The sequence below is a fragment of the Schistosoma haematobium genome, chromosome 1 (assembly GCF_000699445.3).
Source record: "Schistosoma haematobium chromosome 1, whole genome shotgun sequence".
NCBI classification, from domain to species: Eukaryota; Metazoa; Platyhelminthes; class Trematoda; order Strigeidida; family Schistosomatidae; genus Schistosoma; species Schistosoma haematobium.
Genome location: NC_067196.1, coordinates 86,202,506 through 86,215,893, shown reverse-complemented (window position 1 = coordinate 86,215,893; position 13,388 = coordinate 86,202,506). Strand labels below are relative to the sequence as shown.

General features: G+C 32.0%; 1 protein-coding gene across 1 annotated transcript in view; it reads right to left on the bottom strand.

The window, feature by feature from the left end:
• The window catches only part of FZD5_1 (Frizzled-5), a gene marked incomplete at its 5' end in the record, with an annotated part of 38,338 nt that extends 25,296 nt beyond the window's left edge, over positions 1 to 13,042 (bottom strand). Inside the window, one exon of the mRNA XM_051209908.1 lies at positions 12,669 to 13,042. The remainder of the gene's footprint in view (positions 1 to 12,668) is intronic.
• Between the last annotated feature and the right edge of the window lie 346 nt (positions 13,043 to 13,388).

Sequence of the window (13,388 nt, the reverse complement as noted above, 5' to 3'; positions counted from 1 at the left end):
CACACATACATACATAGATACTTACATACATGCATACATACATACATATAATAACTGTCAATCAACGAAAAATTTAGGCAAAAGTAACCAGAAATTAAAATGAGAAGAAAACAAAAATTTAATTTTATCTCTATTTTTTTCCTGTTGTTATACTGAGTCATAGTGTCCTTTCTATGGAATATAATTAATAATTTAGTTTTTTTGATTGAGATCATGAACCGATTGATGTTAGATCACCATTGAAAACCTGAAAGCACTGGATGGCCATTTCGTCTTATTGTGGGACCCCTTAGCAGTACGCATCTACGAATCCCCTGAGAGAGATCCACAACGATTATAGTCAATGTAATTAACAACTAATATGAATAGGGTTTTGCTTTATTTAAGAAATAAATATTAGAATTAAATGTTTATGAGGTAATTTTAAGAAAAAGAAATAGAAAATGGTAAGTAACTAAATTTCAATGATTAATTGTCTTTACTCATTATTAATAGTAATAAGTAGTATCTTTTAATGCTGGAGAACTGTGATCAATGTTTTCGACGCGTCCAATGATGACATCGAGGCTAAAAGATGAATTATCGAGAATGACTACCTCATTTTGCATTTATCAGTTCGACTGCTCCTGTGGAGCGAGTTATATTGGTCGAGGTTCTAGGAATTTACATTTTCGTGCTTGTGAACACCTTCCAGCGTGGCTAAATAAACGTTTGATGAATAAAGTGAACAGCTCTATACTGGTCCATTTAGTACAAACTGGTCATTGTACCAGTATAAACCATTCTTTTTCAATTATTTATAAGGTCAGTAATTTTTTGCTAAAGCTTGTCAGGCTTAAAGAACTTCAAACGGCTGAAGCAGTAGCCATCTGAATGAAGAAACCGGAGCTATGCGTACAGAAGAAATATCTTCAACCACTTCGCTTCCCTTGGCCAACCTCAAGGCCAATTAATCAATAGTAATCTTAGCTATTGAACGGCCTAATTTGACTGCTACATTTCCCTTCATATTCATCCCTCCTTATTACATCTTACTAATTTCTCACACAATTTAGTCTTCCATTAAACGTTTGACCGAATTGTAATTTCACTATTATTCCTTTCACCCTATCTGATCCATAATTATTCGGATCATGGATCTTAACATTTTCGATTAACATATAAGCTGATTCAAGTTAACATTCTGTCTGAGTCATATCAACATGAACAATTTTATTCTATTTTGTTTAACAATCCTAAATTCACATACTTTACATCATGTACTTTACCCTTAACCTGATTATCTTTCGGATGATTAATTTGAATAATATGAAATTATAGGAACCTAAAGAGAATTTATCGAAAATAACCTTCTTTCAATATATATTAGTCTTTTTGTATGTTAATAGTTATAACAGATTGAAGTTACATTATTATAGAAATATTCTATTGTAGATGAATACAGTTTGTATACATTATTTAAGTAATATAATGAGTTAAACAGAAATTATCATTATTAATGGATTTTTGTTTCTACTTTTTTTTTATTAAAAAAATGGTTAATATTTATGCATACAGTACATTTCCTGTTCATATGACAACGTGAACACCTCTCTACCTCTCTCTCTCTCCCTATATATATATATATACGGTAGCTTCACTATATATTCGTGAAAGTTCATACCATGATGTATCGGGAACATTTTTGTTTCGGAGAAATTGAAATAAATGTCAATCAATATGACGTTTATCTAGACAACTAATGATTGACTTATTATAGTGTAACTATGATATACTTACCAAGATAATCTGATTTAATATTGAATAATACTTATTAGAATGTAATAAATTAACACTGTATTCTGTTATGAAGTTGGTAAACACAATCATTATACTATAGGACGTTTGTGTAGATTGTTGGATGTTATTGATATTACGAACCGAACATTGTAAAACTAGGAAGCGTCGAAGAGCTGTCACGTTCTAGTAATGGATTCTTCAGTAATATATATTCACGACTACTCCAACGATTAAACTGAAGACCTTTTAGTCATATGACGAGCATTTGACCTTTCGACTACTGAGTTACCATCCAGTGGCTTACATATCTAACTTCAGTCAACTCATGACAATGTATAACAATAATCTATTATCAATAATTAGTAACTGACTCAATTCTTTAAAGGCTGAAGTTCTATTGATCAAGATACCTCACTAGAACTCAGGGAATTACAACCGTAAATTAGTCACGGATGAACATATTATTATTAATATGAGAGTTTTGCAGTACTCTTTGTGTCTTTAGTAGTTCTCTATGAGTTGAATAGACTTCTAAATTCATCTCTCTATATAACAATTAATTTAACATAATTAGTAGACTTTACGCTGAATAGAACTCGTCACTATGCAACAACTTCATTGACCATGAGAAAGCACTTGATAGTGTGGATAGGAGAACCTTGTCAAAAATCTCTCGAAACTACGATGTACTTGAGAAAATCTACAACATCACCCGGAATTCATACACCGTGCTACACTGCAGAGTCGTGCATAGTGGAAAGCTGACTGACTCATTCCAAGTCAGAACCGGAATCAGAAAAGTCTGTTTACTCTTCCCTTTTCCTTTTCTTCCCATGGTTGACTGGGTTATGAAGACCTCGAAATCAGAGGGAAAACACAAAGTACAATGGACGATTTGGATGCAATTGGACGATTTGGACTTCACAGATAACCTAGCTTTTCTAACCCATACACACCAACAAATGCAGGTCAAGACAGAAGCCTCTGCATCAGTAGGCCTCAGCATTCACAAGGGAAAAACTAAGATCCTCAAATACAACGCGAAGAACATCAACCGAATCAACCACACTTAATGGAGGAGCTCTGGATGAGATCGAAACTTTCACGTACCTGGTCAGCATCTACAACGAACAAGGAACATCTGATGCAGATGTAAAGGCAATGACTGACAAAATAAGGGCTGTATTCCTATATTTGAAGAATATATGCAACTCAAAACAACTGATTACACGCCAACATCAAAATCAGAGTCTTCAATACGAACGTCGAGACAGTTCTATTGTGTGGAAGTGAAACTTCGAGAACTACTACATCCATCATAAAAAATGTACAAATGTGGTGTGTGCTACTTAGATTGATATAATTAGTATATAACGTTAGTCGGGAATGGAATGTCTGGCAGCAGAAAGTCAAGAAGATTGAGAAGGAAAGAACAGGAACAGAAATTAATTGTTATAGAAGTGAAGGAATAGTGAAGTCTGAGACGATTGGTTGACATTTGCAAAGGAACGGTCAAGTTCGAGACAATTGACTGATACTTTACAAATTAAGTAATTACTGTATGATTCACAGATTTTACTTAAAGATGCTTCATTTTTATGCTCTCGTTTACTACACCAGTGCTTTAAACGACTGTGTACGCAAGACACTCAAGATCCGTTTACTGGTTACCGTCAGTAACAGTCTTCTGTGGGAGAGGTCAAACCATTTTCGAGATAAACAGGAAGTTAGGGAAAGACTATGGAGGTGGATAGAACATACATTACGGAAATCATCAAACTGCATCACGGGGCAAGCCCTAACTTGAAATCTCGAAGGAAAATGAAAAGTGGGAGGCCAAAGAACACGTTACATCGGGAATCGAAATCAGACGTCAGAAGTATGAATGACAACTGGGAATAACCGGAAAGGATTAGGACGAGACAACAATCTATGGACGAACCAATCAGGCATAAGATAATAGGTCTCGAATTTTGGCATGAAATTCACTCATTCATTTGGTTAAATAACGTTTTAGCATTAGAGCTGATATCAATTCGTGATAAAAAAAACGAAATCTAATTTCTAACCTTAAACCATCAACTATAAAATCATAATTCTAATTCCCCACAATGTTTCATAACCCTCATTTGGTCCTAGATATTAGGTGAACACTCTCAAGATCACTTTGGTGTCGCTCAAATATCGTCCCTGAATTATAATCTCACCAGGATTATTCAGGACAGAGTTAGATAGAGAATACTGATGGGTGATCTATGTTCCATCACAACGTGTAATAGGTGTAAGTAAGTGAACCAGTCATTCATAGACTTACTTTATGATTAAATAAGTATTACTGATGTAACTTTCTGTTAATATATATAATTCTTATTAAAAATATTTTGCATCCAACAACAACAAAAAAGAAGAACAGAAGGTAAAAGTAGAATAGTCTAAAACTAGAATATACATTATGTAATTATTATTTCAGTCAATTAAAACAAAGCAAGTGAATTCATTCTTTTTTTGTTTTTTTTTTTGTTTTGAAACAAAAACTTTCTTTTGTACCCCTGTATGGATTTTTTTTTTCATATTTTTTTGGCACATGAAAAAAATGTACTCTACTGTAATAAATTCAAATTTAAAAGAAAAAAAAAGCAGTAACCAATTGATTATTATGTCATCACTATGCCATTTTAAAATAGAATTTTATTTTATCACTTAAAAATCTTTATTAGAATATGATAGGCATTTTCATTCGAAGATGAATATTTTTTTTACTTTTTTTCCCCACGTTTCACTCAACTATAATTTTGTTGCTGTTGTTGTTGTGGTGGTGGTGGTGATAGTGTTGATGGTGGTGGTGGTTTTTTCTCGTTAATTTTGATAATTCTTCATTTATCCATCTTATTCTTATCTTATAATTATCAACATTGAAATTGTTTTATGGAATAAAGCCAGTTTTAAGTAAATAAAAAAAACAAACTTTTTATTCATTAGTTAGATGTAAAACTGTAATTTGAAATGAATGTGAAGGTTAAATTTGTTCAATGGTAATGAATTTAGTTTTGAAAAGAAATTTTATAGTGAAATAATGAGTATCGATGTATAGAACGATAATCCCTTCAAATGAAATCTTTTATAGAAAAATTCACGAGTCAATCTAAGCTAGACTACCATTGGAGATCTGATAGAATTGGACGTCCATTTCGTTTTACTATAGGACTCCTCAGAAGTATTCATTCATGATTCGATACATGAGATTCAAACCCAGGATCTCTATGGTGGTTGGAGGTAGTCAACAGGAAACCCTGGACCCGGGTTTCGTGCTACTTGGCACTCGTCAGCAAGGTGTACCTGTGATCTTGAGGGAACTGGTGCTCCCTGGCGGATTCGATCCCGTGTCACCCAGCTTCACAGTCAGAGACGTTACCACTGAGCTATCCGAGCCGCAATTGATCTCCTGTAAGACTGAGATGTAATCACAATTGATTGATCACTGGGTGGTGATCAATGATCGATAGCATTCGATCTGCACTAATAAGGACTAGACAAGCATGACATTGATCACCACCCAGTGATCAATCAATTGTGAAACCCAGGATCTTCAAACTTTTGCATGAACGCTTAACGTGTAGACTACTGAGCCAGTATCCAAATGTTGAGAGTCTTATACTTGGACGAAATGGACATTCAGTGGCTTTAAGATCTAAAATTGATCCGTTCATGATCTAAATGAGAACTCAACAATCTTCACAACCCTATACTGATGATTGGTAGAATAGTTACAAACATATCAAAATTCAAACATATGGAATTCAAAACAGCTTTCAACCAATCTCAAAATCAGAATCTTCAATACGAACGTCAAGGCAGTTAGTTCTACTGTACGGAACTGAAACTTGGAGAACTACTACAACATGTACAAGTATTTATAAATAGTTGTCCACGCAAGATAGTCAACATCCATTGGACGGATACCATCAGCAAAAGCCTTCTGTGAGAGACAACAAACCAGCTTCCAGCTGAAGAGGAAATTAGTAAAAGACAAAGGAGTTGGTGGATAGGAAATACATTACAGAAATCACGAAACTGCATCACGAGTTAAGCCCTAACTTGGAATCATGAAGGGGAGCGGAAAAGAGGAAGGTCAAAGAACACATTACATTGGGAAATAGAATCAGATATAAAAAGGATGAATAACAACTGGAAAGAGCTGTAAGGGATTACCCAGGACAGGGTTGGATGGAGAATGGTGGTGGGTGGTCTATGCTCTTTGACAAGAAGTAACAGGCGTAAGAAAGTAGTATGTATATATATTGTATGGAATAAAACAAACCATAATACACCCATTATTAAACACTAATGATAATGAACAGTATGTGAATACACTAAATTCTAATAGGAGAGTATACATCCATTAAATATTTATTTTCACAGTTATTTTAATCTATCCATCTTCTATAATACTTGTTTCATTTCACTTCATCAATGTACCACCCTATATAAGAAAGTTCCTCATTCTTGTTTATCTTAATTATTATATTATATTTAATGCGTTTGTATGTTAAGGAAACTTTCTTTCATTGTTCCAAATTGTTTTGTTATTAAACAATTTGGTTGATATATGAGTCATTCTAATGTAAATATTAATAATAATAATAATTAGTATTATCATTATTAACACGATTATAGTTAACTTATCATTTACTATGAGTTCATTGTAGTTAATTGGGTAAGCCTTAATATGCATAGCTATTTATAAGTAATAAATAGATTACAGATTAAATAGAAAGATAGACAGATTTGCAAATGAGTTTACGTATGTCAATATATATATGTATATTCTTATTATAAACTGACAGTACCTAGGAAACTAATGAGTTGTTTTAGATTACTCAACTGTTCACATTCATTGTATATCAGAGGATTGAATCCATGGTCCATGAATATCACACAGAGACTTGTTTTCTTACTTACTTACGCCTGTTACACCTTGTGGTGGAACATCTGCACTCTCCATCCAACCCTCTCCTGGGAAATCCTTTCCAACTATTTCCAGTTCTTATTCATCCTTTTCATATCTGCTTCTATTTCCCGACTTCATGTGTTCTTTCGTCTTCCACTTTTCGTTTTCCTCTAGGATTCCAAGTCACGGCTTGCCTCGTCATGTAGCTTAATGATTTATTCAATGTTTGTCCTATTCACTTTCAACGTCTTTGATTAATTTCCTCTTTAGTTAGAAGTTGGTTTGTTGTCTCTTAAAGTAGGCTGTTTCTGATGGTATCCGACCAACGGACATTGAGTATCCTATGTAGACAACTGTTTAGAAATACATTTACCTATTTGATTATGGTAGTGATAGTTCTAGAAGTATCAGCTCTGTACACTAAGACTGTCAGAGAAAGTTACTCATAAAATATTTAATAAATAAAAATGCTTCATATTTTGAAATTTAATAGAATTTCAGCCTACCTGACTGGCTTTATTACAAGATCTGTGAGTTATATGTGAACAATGTTGGGAAATCATAAATTTAGAGGAAAAGCAACTACCTAGTGTATTCCTTAGGTTTTTCGTGATAAAAGCTACATTTAAATTACAGGAAATATTCATAGAGCCACCTAATGCAACCATTCGGTAATAGTTACAAAACTGTAATTACATAAGACTTTTATGCAGTAGCTCAGAATGATGTACGTAAATATTTACTTACATATGTATACAGGTAGAAACTAGATCTTGTTTTCTACATTTATTGTCTACTATGTACTTAAAAGTCATATTTATTAAAATATAGTATTGACAATCAACTGGTCTTTAGGTATGTTATTATTAGAGACTAGAATAAGATTGCATAGAAACATAAATTATTTTTGAATATTAGTTAACAATAAATAAGGTGAATGATGATTATAATTCTAAACAGTGAATACCAGTGGTGTATATTTCGTCCTCTTTGGGACTTGTCAACCTACTGTACTTGAATCTAATGTCCCATGTTTAAATAGCTAAGTGGATAACTCAATAACATTTAAGGTGAACGGTACTGGGTTCAAGTCCCAGAGTAAATATAAACTCTGAGATGTAAATACATCCAGCTGACGAATCCCAAATAGGATGAAACGCTCGTAAAACTGGATTCCACTGCTAACCACTATCCATATTTGCTTACAAAGCTTGTGAATTAAAGTACTATCGAATCACAGTATGCACATATGTCAATAAGTGACTGATCAATTACAATGCTCAACATCAATGGGAATATTCAAGTAAAACAATATCAAGTGAATTTAGTAAATACCCAACTTAAACTTTCGGTAATTTTTATTACTTCATTTCTGTATCCATATAAAGTTTATCATCAATAAATCCTTAGTAACAATAAATAATATGCTATCAGTATAACTTTATAACAAAAACTATGTACGTATTCATATTCTTCTGTATATCTTGTTATAAATAAAATATAAATAAATGGTATTGTCTTTGAAGAATGACATAGAACATTGAACTATGTATTCTATGCTTATCAAGTACACATATTATTTATTATACTACTGATAAAATCCAATATTCGTTTTGTTATCACTATGCGTAATAATAATAATAATACCAAAATAATAAATCTATAGTTTCACCTATCCAATGTTAATATACTCCTATCAGTAATGTTATATATGTACCTATTTATCAAACAATCCTCAATCTTTTCTAAATATCTAATTATTTAGATAAAATATCTGCACTGATGAATAAATGCATGTGTGGTCTATTCTCTTTAGATTTTGAAATATCTATCCTATTTTTATGGTTTGTTAAACCATACTACTATTACTACTACTACTACTACTACTACTACTACTACTACTACTACTACTACACCTAATAATAATAATGATAATAATAGGGATAATGATAACAATGATAATAATATGCAAATATATTTTATTATCATGATCATATTTACGTATATAAAGAACAAAACTTTCCCATGTTTTTTATGTCTAATTTAAGTAAGTAATATAGTTTCACATCATAAAAATAAATAAAAAAAATAATTTTATAATAGAAAACAATTTAATGATACCTATGCATAGAGACTTGTAATTGATATCGAAGATTTTATTTATCCTTAATTATTGATAACAAACTATTGTAGTGTCGGTTATTATATTAAGCTTATATACCTTATTCTAGCTATCGGACAGCTCAGTCTATTCATTCTACTTGAGTCACATTCTGACTTTGTTATTTATTCGTTTATCAATCTTGACTGTTTTTATATGAGTGCGTAGGTGTGTGTACATTTCTTATCCCATTACTCATCACATGTCTGTAAGTTACTTTTGTGTAACTATAAATATTGATTAATGCTTGGTTAAAGGAGAGTTGGATTACCTGCCATCTCCACTGCGCGTCGTTTTGCTTTGTTCTATTCCATTTGCTTTATATACAAAAGATATGTATTCCAAAGTCCATTCTCGTTGAATTATTTAATTCCGTTATTGAATAACGTGATTTAAGTCGATGATTATATACAAGGATAGCTGATAACAAACTTTCATTACAATCTCCTTGAAGTCAGATCTCAGGCCACTAAAGTGGAGAGCCCTTTCGACAACATCGTTCGAGCTAAATGACCACAAAATTAAGGGCCTCCAAACTATATCTTGATTATATAGCTACTTACTACTTACGTCTATTACCTCTATCATAAAGGAATATAGGCCGACTACCAGTATTTTCTATTCGCTTCATTATTACTGACCATAATTATAAACACCGATTTTCTTTTAATATATGCCTTATCTAGATAGATATTTTAATGAAACATAATGTTCTACTTCCTATCATTGACGTTTAAGAGTTTTGAACTATACTGTTACGAAGTATATTAGTATGAAGTGTATAGTACTTGGAATCGAATGTTAATTTATTTTGTACAAGTAATGAACTCAAAAAAAGAAAGTTTATATTTTGAATTATTTTTCAGGTATAGATTCATACACTTGGATTCAAGTTATAGTTTAATTGTTAGGGCTAATGATACTATTTAGTAGTTACCTGAAGTTGATTTGAACAAGCTTCAAACCTGTAACTTTATACTTGAAATTCTGAAGGCTTAACCACTAAGGTATCAATCCATACTCCAGAAAACCTGAAATAACTAAGAGTGTGATTGAAGCCCAAAAAAAGTCAAAAACATAGTGAAAAGTATGCTTAGAAACATTTCTATTTGAAAATGTACTGTCTAACTCAAACCATTTCATCAATTGATTTGATTGCATTGTGTTTGATATTGAAAAGCTATGAGAAAAACCCTACACATAAACCTATCCTGCGAGAAGACATTGATCAGAAAAATATATCAAAAGCTTCCATATAGATAATGACTACTTGATGAATATAAACTCATCATTACAAGAATTTCATTAAAAGACAACTATCTCATCGATATCTTCAAAGTTATCGTAAATGACTTGAGAATAAAAAATGGTAATTGAAATTACCAAAACCTTTTTTCGCATTAAAGGATACCAATCTAGTAAAAAATTAAATTATATAAGAATGTAAAATTATTTCAATAAAACAATAAAGTGAAAAAATGTCAGTCAGTCAGTCGATCAGTAACAACGTAGAACTTCATACGAACGTATACCAGTTCGAGTTGCCATACCACATCAGCATAGAAATGAAGTTGTCGATTCAAATCTCATAGTGGCAAAGGTATATAAAGAAAAGATCTTATGTAAGGATATAGTACGGAAAGAAAGAATTAGTTCGTAGAAAGAAAGATATGAGTTAATTTTAATTTCACGGTTTAAGGGACGACAAAGAGTGTATACATCGACGCCATTGTGATCGATTTTGAGCCAGATCACCCAGAGTCTCCAACCATTTTTTACGATAGTCATGCAGAACTCAATCAAGTAGTCTGCATCTACTAACATGACTAAGACTAGAAAACGCCATAAATTACGTAAGTTGGCAAAACTTGTCAAGCATTTTGTATCCATGCTGAGATGTGTTAATCAAGCAAAAAGAATTACGCAACAACTAAGTCTTTTTTTTACACAAAATGATGCCAGAAACAAAAATTCCACAACTGATAAACATTAGCAACATTATATTGATCAAAAAATTTAAGGGTAATAAAAGAAGCCTAAAACAGAATAGGATAATTTCTACTTCATTTATAAGTTTCATGATTTATTGTTACACAAGTTAAAGCTTCTTTGAATTTAATCCGTTTAGTTTAGTATAATAAAAGTGATTAGATTTTGATGTTTTCATGATTGCTACATTTATTTGACAATATATACTTGATAGTTATGTAATACTTTGGTTTATTCCCCTAACTGAGGTTATTAGTGTGCATTATCGAAGAGTTTCAAACTAGAACGCAATGAATGTACATTACTTTCTGTAGTTTAAGAGTTTATCAACTTAATATATATAAACTAGATAGTTTTTAGTAAATGAACTCACAAAGAAAGAATCTTTTGTCAAAAATGATTTAATCCATGATTGAATATATTGTTACTAGATAAGTTAAATCTTCTGTTGAACATTATCAAATATAATGAAGGTTTCTAGCATAAATCAATATACACAAAGGGAAAAGCAAGATTCTCCGATACAACACAGCATGCACCGAATAAATCACGCGTGACGGAGAAGATTTGGAAGATTTAAAAACCGTTACATATTTGAGCAGCATCATTGATGAAGATGGTGAATCTGATGCAGATGAGAAAGCGCGGATCGGTAAAACAAGAGCAGCATATATACAACTGAGGAACATCTGGAACTCAAAACAACTGTCAACCAACACCAAGGCCAGGATTTTCAATACAAACGTCAAGACAGTTCTGCTGTATGGGACGGAAACCTGTAAAACTACGAAAGCCATCATCCAGAAGATACAAGTGTGTATTAACAGTTGTCTACGCAAAATACTTCGGATCCGTTGGCCAGACACTATTAGCAACAACCTATTATGGGAAAGAACAAACCAGATCCCAGTGGAGGAAGAAATCAGGAAGAAGCACTGGAAGTGGATTGGGCACACATTGAGGAAATCACCGAACTGCGTCACAAGACAAGCCCTCACATGGAATCCTGAAGGTCAAAGGAAGAGAGGAAGACCAAAGAACACATTACGTCGGGAAATGGAGATAGACATGAGAAAAATGAATAAGAATTGGATGGAACTAGAAAAGAAGGCAGAGTAGGACAGAGTGGGTTGGAGAATGCTGGTCGGTGGCCTATGCTCCATCAGCAGTAACAGGAGTAAGTAAGTAAGTAAGTTCTAGCACAAATAAATAATCACAGTGAAGTAGCGTTATTGATACTGTTCAGAATGAATATGAAACTCTTTCATTTAACTTATCGTGTTCAGTAAAGCCGATCATATTTAAAGTTGAATGTAGCAGTCGATTTTACTGTAAATATGCATTCATGAGTCAATTAAAGCTAAACTACAATAGAAAACCTGGAGTCACCTGATGGCCGTTTCGTCCTAGTATAGGATTCTTCAGCAGTGCACAATCTCTTTAAAAGAATCGTTTGAAATTATGAAATATAAGAGAATGAATTTCAGTCATGAAGTTGCTTATCGTGTTCCTCTTGTAATACGATGTAAATTATTTAGTTAAAACCACTGACACACACTGAATGATATTATAAGATAAATCCTACTAACTATTGTCGACTAAAATGTAACTGATTTCTAGATCTTTTTCCGTTTTAATTCTAAGCACAGTTAACATCAAACAAAATCCACTACTAATATTTTTTGATAGCTTAACTAATTGTTTACAATCTAAGCTTGTTTGACATAATTCAATCGTTCGTAAACAATATATTATTAAAGTAAACATTTGAAACTATTAGAAGAAACATACTTCTAAACCAGCTTCTTCTTGTGTTTCATGATGAAACATATTAGGTAATCTTGTATATTCATAATACATTCCTTTACATAATATTAATGTAATTGGTTCACAACGATGTGTTTCTATTTCACTATGAGATGATGATGATGATGAAGATGCAGATGGAGATGCAGATGCAGAGGCAGAAGAAGATAATGATGATGACGGCAATAACGAAGAAGATAACAATGGTGATGAAGATGATAATATATCATTCAAAGAAGACATCATGAAATGATTATCTATTAATGGATCATGTTTTGTATCATCTGAATATTCATCATGAAAATTATTCAATGTAGAATCATATTGTTTCAATGTATTCTTCTTTGATATTGTTTCAGATGATAATGGATTGTGTTTTGTATTCATATTATAATAAGCATAACATTTAGGTGAATTAATTGAATAAAAGTATAATAATAAACTAATAATTAGTTTTATATTATGTAATGATTTCATAGTGACTTTGTAATGTTTCCTTTTTATTGTATATTTTAATAAATTCATAATTATTAAATGAATATGAGAATTGATAAGATTAAGAAAATGTAAAAAATAAGCTGAAATGAAAATAGAAAAAAAGGGATTATTTATTGATTATTACTTTAAATGACAAATTAAAAAACAATTGTTTATATCGATCTTGAGTGCTGTTAGAGGTATAAAGGCAGTTATCAATTCTTGGTT